The sequence below is a fragment of the Ovis aries genome, chromosome 21 (assembly GCF_016772045.2).
Source record: "Ovis aries strain OAR_USU_Benz2616 breed Rambouillet chromosome 21, ARS-UI_Ramb_v3.0, whole genome shotgun sequence".
Lineage (NCBI taxonomy): Eukaryota > Metazoa > Chordata > Mammalia > Artiodactyla > Bovidae > Ovis > Ovis aries.
In genome coordinates, this window is record NC_056074.1 from 27,881,267 (window position 1) to 27,889,739 (window position 8,473).

Below are 8,473 nucleotides of genomic sequence, written 5' to 3' on the forward strand. Positions count from 1 at the left end.
ACAAACACACAAGCCTGGATACACACAAACACAGATTTATTATGCATTTGTTTTGTCATCTGTGCAAAACTCCTCTGCGCTTTCCACAGTCAGATGACAAATGCTCGTAGCTGGGGGTGGTGCAGACCTCCACACGTAGGCTTTATTAACTATGCCTCCACGTTGACCTACAGGGTCACAGCCTCAATTGAGCAGGTTAGAAGAGGAGGTGTTAGAACTTGCTAGACTCAAATGAACAGGTCTGATCCATCTCAGATTCCTTGCCCTGCTCCTTGGCTTGCTGGGAGGGGCAGGAAGATGGAACATAGGGAAGAGTCTCCCTTCTGCGTCAGCATCTGTGCTGGAGACTTCCCGAAGCCCTTCTCAATCTGTTCTCTCCTGTGAGCAGGTCCTGCCTGCACACCTGCCTGCTGGTGCTGCTGCCACGTCAGCAACTTGGGGGCTAGGCTTCCTTCCAAAGGGTCCTGGCAGAGCCAGCCTGGCTGGGGTGGGGATAGAAGACCAGCTCTGGGTGCTCCAGCAGGATTTGGGTCAGGGGAGGGCACCTGCTTTTTTTCTGATCCTCTTATCTTCTGCTCTGAGAAAAACAGATGTCTTTGGTTGCTGCTGTGATGTCTGCATCCTGGGATATCGTGGCTGGTACTCAGGTGGGCCTGGATGATGTCTGGGACTTTGATGAAGAGTGTGGAGCTAACCTATGGTCAGAGGAGGCTGGGTGCTCCTTCTGTGCAACCCCTAACTCCTTCAGTGACTTTCCATCCACCCTTTTAAAGAATAGTTTTATTTCTTTCGGGCTGTGCTGGGTCTTCACTGCTGTGTGAGCTTTTCTCTAGCTGTGGAGAGTGGGGGCCGCTGTCCAGCTGCAGTGCACAGGCTTCTCACTGCAGGGGCTTCCTTAGGTGTAGAGCACGGCCTCTAGGGTGTACAGGCTTCAGTAGTTGTGACCTATGGGCTCGGTAGTTTTGGCGCCTGGACTCCAGAGCACAGGCTCAATAACTGTGATGTATGGACTTCATGTGACATCTTCCCGGACCAGGGATTGAACCTGTGACTTCTGCATTGGCAGGCAGACTCATCACCACTGAGCCACCAGGGTAGCCTTCCATCCACCCTTAACCGTAAGCACCACCCACAACACGAATGGAGTACTCGCAGCTGCAAAGCACTTCTAGTGTCGAGGTCGGGGCTCTGTGCCCTGCGTGAACATTTCATTTAATTCCACCAGCAACCAAACACTGTACCCTTGCTTTAGCATGGAGGAGATCAGGGCTCCATAGAACTACGGACAGAGGTTCGTGACATTGTACAGGAGGCAGTGATCAAGACCATCCGCAAGAAAAACAAATGCAAAAAGGCAAAATGGTTGTCTGAGGTGACCTTACAAATAGCTGAGAAAAGAAGAGAAGCTAAAGACAAAGGAGAAAAGGAAAGATATAAGCATCTGAATGCAGAGTTCCAAAGAACAGCAAGGAGAGATAAGAAAGCCTTCCTCAGTGATCAATGCAAAGAAATAGAGGAAAACAATAGAATGGGAAAGACTAGAGATGTCCTCAAGAAAGTTAGAGCTATCAAGGGAACACTTCATGCAAAGATGGGTACAATTAAGGATGGAAATTGTATGGACGTAACAGAAGCAGAAGATATTAAGAAGAGGTGGTAAGAATACGCAGAAAAGCTATACAAGAAAGATCTTCATGACCCAGATAACCACAATGGTGTGATCACTCACCTAGAGCTAGACATCCTGGAATGTGAAGTCAAGTGGGCCTTAGAAAGCATCACTGCGAACAAAGCTAGTGGAAGTGATGGAATTCCAGTTGAGCTATTGCAAATCTTTAAAGAGGATGCTGTGAAAGTGATGCATTCAATATGCCAGCAAGTTTGGAAAACTCAGCAGTGGCCATGGGACTGGAAAAGGTCAGTTTTCATTCCAATCCCAAAGAAAGGCAATGTCAAAAAGCACGCAAACTACCGCACAATTGCACTCATCTCACATGCTAGTAAAGTAATGCTCAAAATTCTCCAAGCCAGGCTTCTTCAACAGCATGTGAACCATGAACTTCAGATGTTCAAGCTGGATTTGAAAAGACAGAGGAACCAGAGATCAAATTGCCAGCATCCACTGGATCATTGAAAAAGCAAGAGAGTTCCAGAAAAGCATCTACCTTTGCTTTATTGACTACACCAAAACCTTTGACTGTGTGGATCACAACAAACTGTGGAGAATTCTTAAAGAGATGGGAATATCAGACCACCTGAGAAATCTGTATGCAGGTCAAGAAGCAACAGTTGGAACTGGACATGGAACCACAGACTGGTCCCAAATTGGGAAAGGGATACGTCAAAGCTATATATGGTCACCCTGCTTATTTAACTTCTATGCAGAGTACATCATGAGAAATGCTGGACTAGATGAAGCACAAGCTGGAATCAAGATTGCCAGGAGAAATATCAATGACCTAAGATATGCAGTTGACATCACACTTATGGTAAAAAGGAAGAAGAACTAAAGAGCCTCTTGATGAAAGTGAAAGAGGAGAGTAAAAAAGTTGGTTTAAAACTCAACATTCAGAAAACTAAGATCATGGCATCTGGTCCCATCACTTCATGGCAAACAGATGGGGAAACAGTGGAAACAGTGACAGACTTTATTTTTTTTGGCTCCCAGATCACTGCAGATTGTGACTACAGCCATGAAATTAAAAGACACTTACTCCTTGGAAGACAAGTTATGACCAACCTAGACAGCATATTAAAAAACAGAGACATTACTTTGCCAACAAAGGTCCGTCTAGTCAAAGCTGTGGTTTTTCCTGTAGTTATCTATAGATGTGAGAGTTCAACTATAAAGAAAGCTGAGTGCCGAACTGATGCTTTTGAACTGTGGTGTTGGAGAAGACTCTTGAGAGTCCCTTGGACAGAAAGGAGATCCAACCAGTCCATCCTAAAGGAAATCAGTCCTGAATATTCATGGGAAGGACTGATGCTGAAGCTGAAACTCCAATACTTTGGCCACCTGATGTGAAGACCTGACTCATTTGAAAAGACCCTGAAGCTGGGAAACATTGAAGGTGCGAAGAGAAGGGGAGGACAGAGGATGAGATGGTTGGATGGCATTACTGGCGCGACTGGACGTGAGTTTGAGTAAACTTCAGAAGTTGGTGATGGACAGGGAGGCCTGGCGTGCTGCAGTCTGTGGGGTTTCAAAGTGGGACACGACCGAGCAACTGAACTGATCAGGGCTCAGGTAGGTAAAGGGACCTTATCCACGGCCTCTAGTAGACAGCAGAGTCAGGGTTTGACTGGCTCCAAAGCCTGTGCTCTCCTGCCTCCCCCAGCATGAGGGACCCTGGGTTAGTGTCATGCACTATCTTATGGACCCTCTTAGATTGTCAGCTGGTGGGGAGTAGAGACCATACCTTATGGTTTTTAGGACGTAGTCTCATTACCTGTGAAATAGGGATGATCTTTTCATTCTTCTCAAGTAAGTCAAGGGAAATTAAGTACATATGAGCCTTGGGAATTTGGGGGATAAAGAGGCACTGGGGGTCCCAGGCACCACGATGAGACCCCGAGTTCCTACAGTCCCCACGGAGGCACACCTCTGTCTTGGGGACACCCTCTTAGAGCTCAATTAGATCGTCTGCAGCTCTTCCCAAGCTCATGCCAGATAAACAGTCTCTCAAATTTCTTACGTGTTATGAGGCATTGCAGATAACTCCATATAATCAAATATGCCATTCCACATCTCATTTGTAATTTCACAATTTAGCTCTCTGCGCCATTTAAGCACATATAGCGCCTCTCGAGAAATCCTTATTTTTTTCCTAAAGCTTTTATATGTGAACTTAGTGCTGATTTCGGTCTTTGCTCTAATAAGATTCTCACAAAGTGTTCTCACTGTGGAAGGCTTTCTAAAATTTAAGGAACCATGGCAATAAGCCCTGGCTTGATATAAGTCAAGCAGGCCAAGGAGGCCGCAGGCAGGGGGCTCCGACGAGCAGTCGGATGCTCTTTTCTCGTTTGTCTATTCTTTTTGTGTTTGGTTTGACTGCGTCTCTAGAGAATACAGCTGCTTTACAGTTACGCAGTGCTCCACAATTCACAAGGCACCTCTCCGGTATTAGGTGTGATCTGAGCTTCACAACTACCCGGTAAGCAGGATGGGACAAGGCTATTATTCCCATTTTATAGATGAGGAAACTGAGGCTTGGTGAGGTTAAGTGACTTGCTCAAGTCCATGAAGCTAAGTTTAATTATTAACTAATTAATGGCAAGGCTAGGAATTGAATGCAAATCTTTTGATGAGAAGCGTGGCACCTTCCTGCTGATCCAGTCTGCCTTCCTAGAGGGGATCCTTTGCCATTGATGACCTGAGGTTTCAGAGATGAGACTGTGGCATTTGGACCCTACTGCTCATGTAGTTATTGACTCCATCTGCTGTTGTCCATGTGCCTGGCTACTCCCCAAGCCCTGAGCACTGCCCTTTCTTACTTGGGTCACTGACACAGAGTCCTAGGTTGGTTTCCTTACTTCCCATCTCGACCCACTCAAGTCCAATGTCCACACTTCTACATAAATGACTTTCTTCAGTGCAAATGTCATCAAGCACTTCTCTGCTTGAAACACATTGATCACTTTCATGGTCTTTCAGAAGAACACGCAAACTCTGTAATGTGGCCTCCAAAGGTGTGCATGGAGGGATGAGGCTTGTCACCCCCAGAATCTGAGTGCCATCTCCCCCTCACCACGAAGCTCTCCTGTCATGGAAACTTTGTCATCTTCACCTCGTGACTCACGTCACCTTTTCTCTGCCTCATTGTCTTCTTATATTGATGCCTCAATATAATGTTTTATAATTTTGGAGCTATTTGTAACCAGCTTCCTCCCTTTAAAAAACAAAACAAAACAAATAAAAACCTTGTTTATAGCTTCTTAATTATTATTGGTGCTTCCCCTTAGCTCAGATGGTAAAAAATCCACCTGCAATGCAGGAGTCCCTGGTTCGATTCCTGGGTCGGGAAGATATGCTGGAGAAGGGATAGGCTACCCACTCCAGTATTCTTGGGCTAATCTTCATTTTTCAAAATTGTTTAAAATTAATTTTTATTGGAGTAAGCTTCCAAAGTAGCTCAGAGGTAAAGAATCCCACTTGCCAATGCAGGAGACATGGGTTTGTTCGACCCTTGGGTCAGGAAAATTCACTGCAGAAGGAACTGGCGACCCACTCCAATCTTCTTGCCTGGAAAAATCCCATAGAGAAGCCTGGTGGGCTGCAGTTCATGCATTCTGTACAAAGAGTTGGACGTGACTTAGTGATGAAAACACGACATGGTTGCTTTAAAATGTCGTGTTAGTTTCTGCTGCTGCTGCTGCTAAGTCGCTTCAGTCGTATCCAACTCTGTGCAACCCCATAGACGGCAGCCCACCAGGCTCCCCCATCCCTGAGATTCTCCAGGCAAGAACACTGGAGTGGGTTGCCACTTCCTTCTCCAATGCAGGAAAGTGAAAAGTGAAAGTGAAGTCGCTCAGTCATGTCTGACTCTTCGAGACCCCATGGACTGCAGCCTGCCAGGCTCCTCCATCCATGGGATTTTCCAGGCAAGAGCACTGGAGTGGGGTGCCATCACCTTCTCCGAATGTTAGTTTCTACTGTGCTGCAAAATGAATCATTCATACATTTACATATATCCCCTCCCTTTGCATTTCTTCCCATGCAGATTACCGCGGAGCATCAAGTAGAGTTCCCTATGCTATACAGTAGGTTCTCATTAGTTTTCCATTGGGTGGGAGGAATTGGGAGGTTGAGATTGACACATATAATCTTTATTTCTGTAGTGTGGTTTAGAGATTATAAAATACTGATATTACTTCCAATAATTGGGCTTCCCTGGTGGCTAGGATGGTAAAGAATCCACCTGTAATGCAGGAGACCCAGGTGTGGTCCCTGGGTCAGGAAGGTCCCCTGGAGAAGAGAATGACAACCTGCTCCAGAATTCTTGCATGGAAAATTCCATGGACAGAAGAGCCTGGCGGGCTACAGTCCATAGCATCACAAAGAGTTGGACACGGCTGAGTGACTACCACTTACTTCCAATAGTTAGCATAGACACTAAGGTGGACAGGGAGCGGTTGTACAAATGCAGACCCTGAGGGCGGGAGATTTAAGCAACTTGTCCACCTTCATGTCACAGCCAGTGACCCAGCACTTGAAATTCAAGTTGGTATATTCTAGTTCACACACAATTATGCAGCCTGTTTGCATAGTTTACCAGCTCCTGTAAAGCATTTGGGGAGGAGGGGTAAGTAGTAAAAAGATGAAATGTCAAAATCTGAGTTGCATTTCACAGACTGGTCGAGAAGGACTCTTGCATAAGAAGCATTTCGAGGCAGGAGGAGAGGCAAAGAGAAAGGGAGAGAACCCTGCCCCTGGAAAAACAGCCTGTGGGCTCATTAACCTCTTTCAAACAATCTCTCATCTCTCACATCTCCCTGGTGACCAGAAATAAGTCAGAGGGGAACAAGTGTGGTAAACTTTCACCCGCAGGGACAGGATCTCTGGGGAGAAAAGACATCACAAGTGGACAGAGTTTGCTGTTCTCTGCTGAGTCATGGGGGTAGGTCTTCTTTCTTGGAATAACTGGGAATCATTCTCCTGGGGGAAATGTTCTTGTCCCCAACACTGTTGCCTTAATGACATGAAGGCCGAGGGCAATCTAGCTCTGGGTATGGGTAAAACTCCCAACTTACCAGGAGCCCTTCCTAACTCAGGCACCCATGGGCCACTTCCTCATGGCCCTCATTTAGCAACAGCTGGTGATACTTCCCATGTGGCACTAGTGTAAGAACTTGCCTGCCAATGCAAGAGATATAAGAGACATGGGTTCGATCCCGGGGTTGGGAAGATCCCCTGGAGGAGGGCATGGCCATGCACTCCAGTATTCTTGCTTGGAGAATCCTATGGACGGAGGAGCCTGGCAGTCTTCGATCAGTCCATGGGGTTGCACAGAGTCAGACACAGCTTAGTGACCGAACAACAACATCAGTCTTTGGGATGCTGTGGACACAATCGTTTGTTGATATTAAAGAAAGAATGAAGCACAAGCTTCTCTGGCCTCCTCTGTTCAGGAGGCCACTGGCAAGCAGGACGTTCCACAGCTGTGCTGGGCGGTGACGAGTCACCTGCCTTAGCCTGTGTAAAGTCAGTGGTGCCTCTTGGAAACAATGGGTCCATCTCACGCACACCTCGGTTTTGCATGTGAAGTGAGGGTTGGTTCGTCTGGCAGAGTTCTCTGCCTTTGAACCTGCCTCTAAGTCTTAGACCCATATGCTTTTAAGTGCAAGATCAGTAGTTCTAAAAGCCCCAGAGTCTTCCATCCAAGATCCTGATTGTGCTCCAGATATGCTCTGACAAACATACCTTCAAGTCTCAATGCTTAACCAATCAAAAAGCACATTTGCCAACAATGCCAAGGCAAAGGGCTGGTCCCAGGACCAGCAGCACTGGCATTTCCATGGAAGCTCTTTAGAGTTCACATCTCAGAAGTGCCCCAAGTCTGCTGATTTGGAATCTCCATTCTAACAAGATCCCCCGGGGGTGTGTGCACACATTAACAATCAGGAAGCACTGCCCTAGATGCCCACAGTGCCCTTGATGGGTCTTGTTTTTAACTATTTTTTATTTTTTAAATTACATTTATCTATTTAACCCTGCACTGGGTTTTAATTGCTGTGTGTGTGCATTCTCCAGTTGCAGTGAGTGGGAGGTTACTTTTTAGTTGTAGTGCACAGACGTCCATTGCACTGGTGTCTCCTGTTGCAGAGCACAGGTTCGGCTCAGTAGTTGTGGCCTGAAGGCAGGTTCCAAGCACTGGCTCGGCAGTTGTGGTGCATGGATCTAGTTGCTCTGCAGCATGTGGGATCTTCCTGGACCAGGGATGGAACCCATGTCCCCTGCACAGGCAGCTTCTTTATTCCTGAGCCATGAGGGAAATACACCCTTGATGGATCTTGAACAAAATATTCCTTGTATAAGAGGGAGATGATGAGGGACTTCCCTGGCAGTCCAGGGGTTAAGAATCTGCCTTCGAATGCAGGGGATGTGGGTTCAATCCCTGGTTGGGGAACTAAGATCCCACATGCCTGGGGGCAACTAAGCCTGTGGGCTGCAACTACTGAGCCCATGCGATCTAGAGTCCTGGCAGCCAAAATAATCATAATAAAATAAAGAGGGAGAGGAAGAAAATAGACTCAGTGAGATAGAAGTAGAGGAAAACAGAAAGAGATAGTTTGCCCTGCTGTGAAGGCATTGAATTACATACTGAACTATGCAAAGCCTGTTTCTAAAGTCCCAGCACTTGGGTGCCCAGTGCCAGGGCACCAGAAGCCAGCTTTGGTTCAAGGTCATTGCGTTGCTGACTTAAGAGGCCCTTACCCTGCCTGCTTCCCAGGGCACCAATGCCAGGGCAGACTG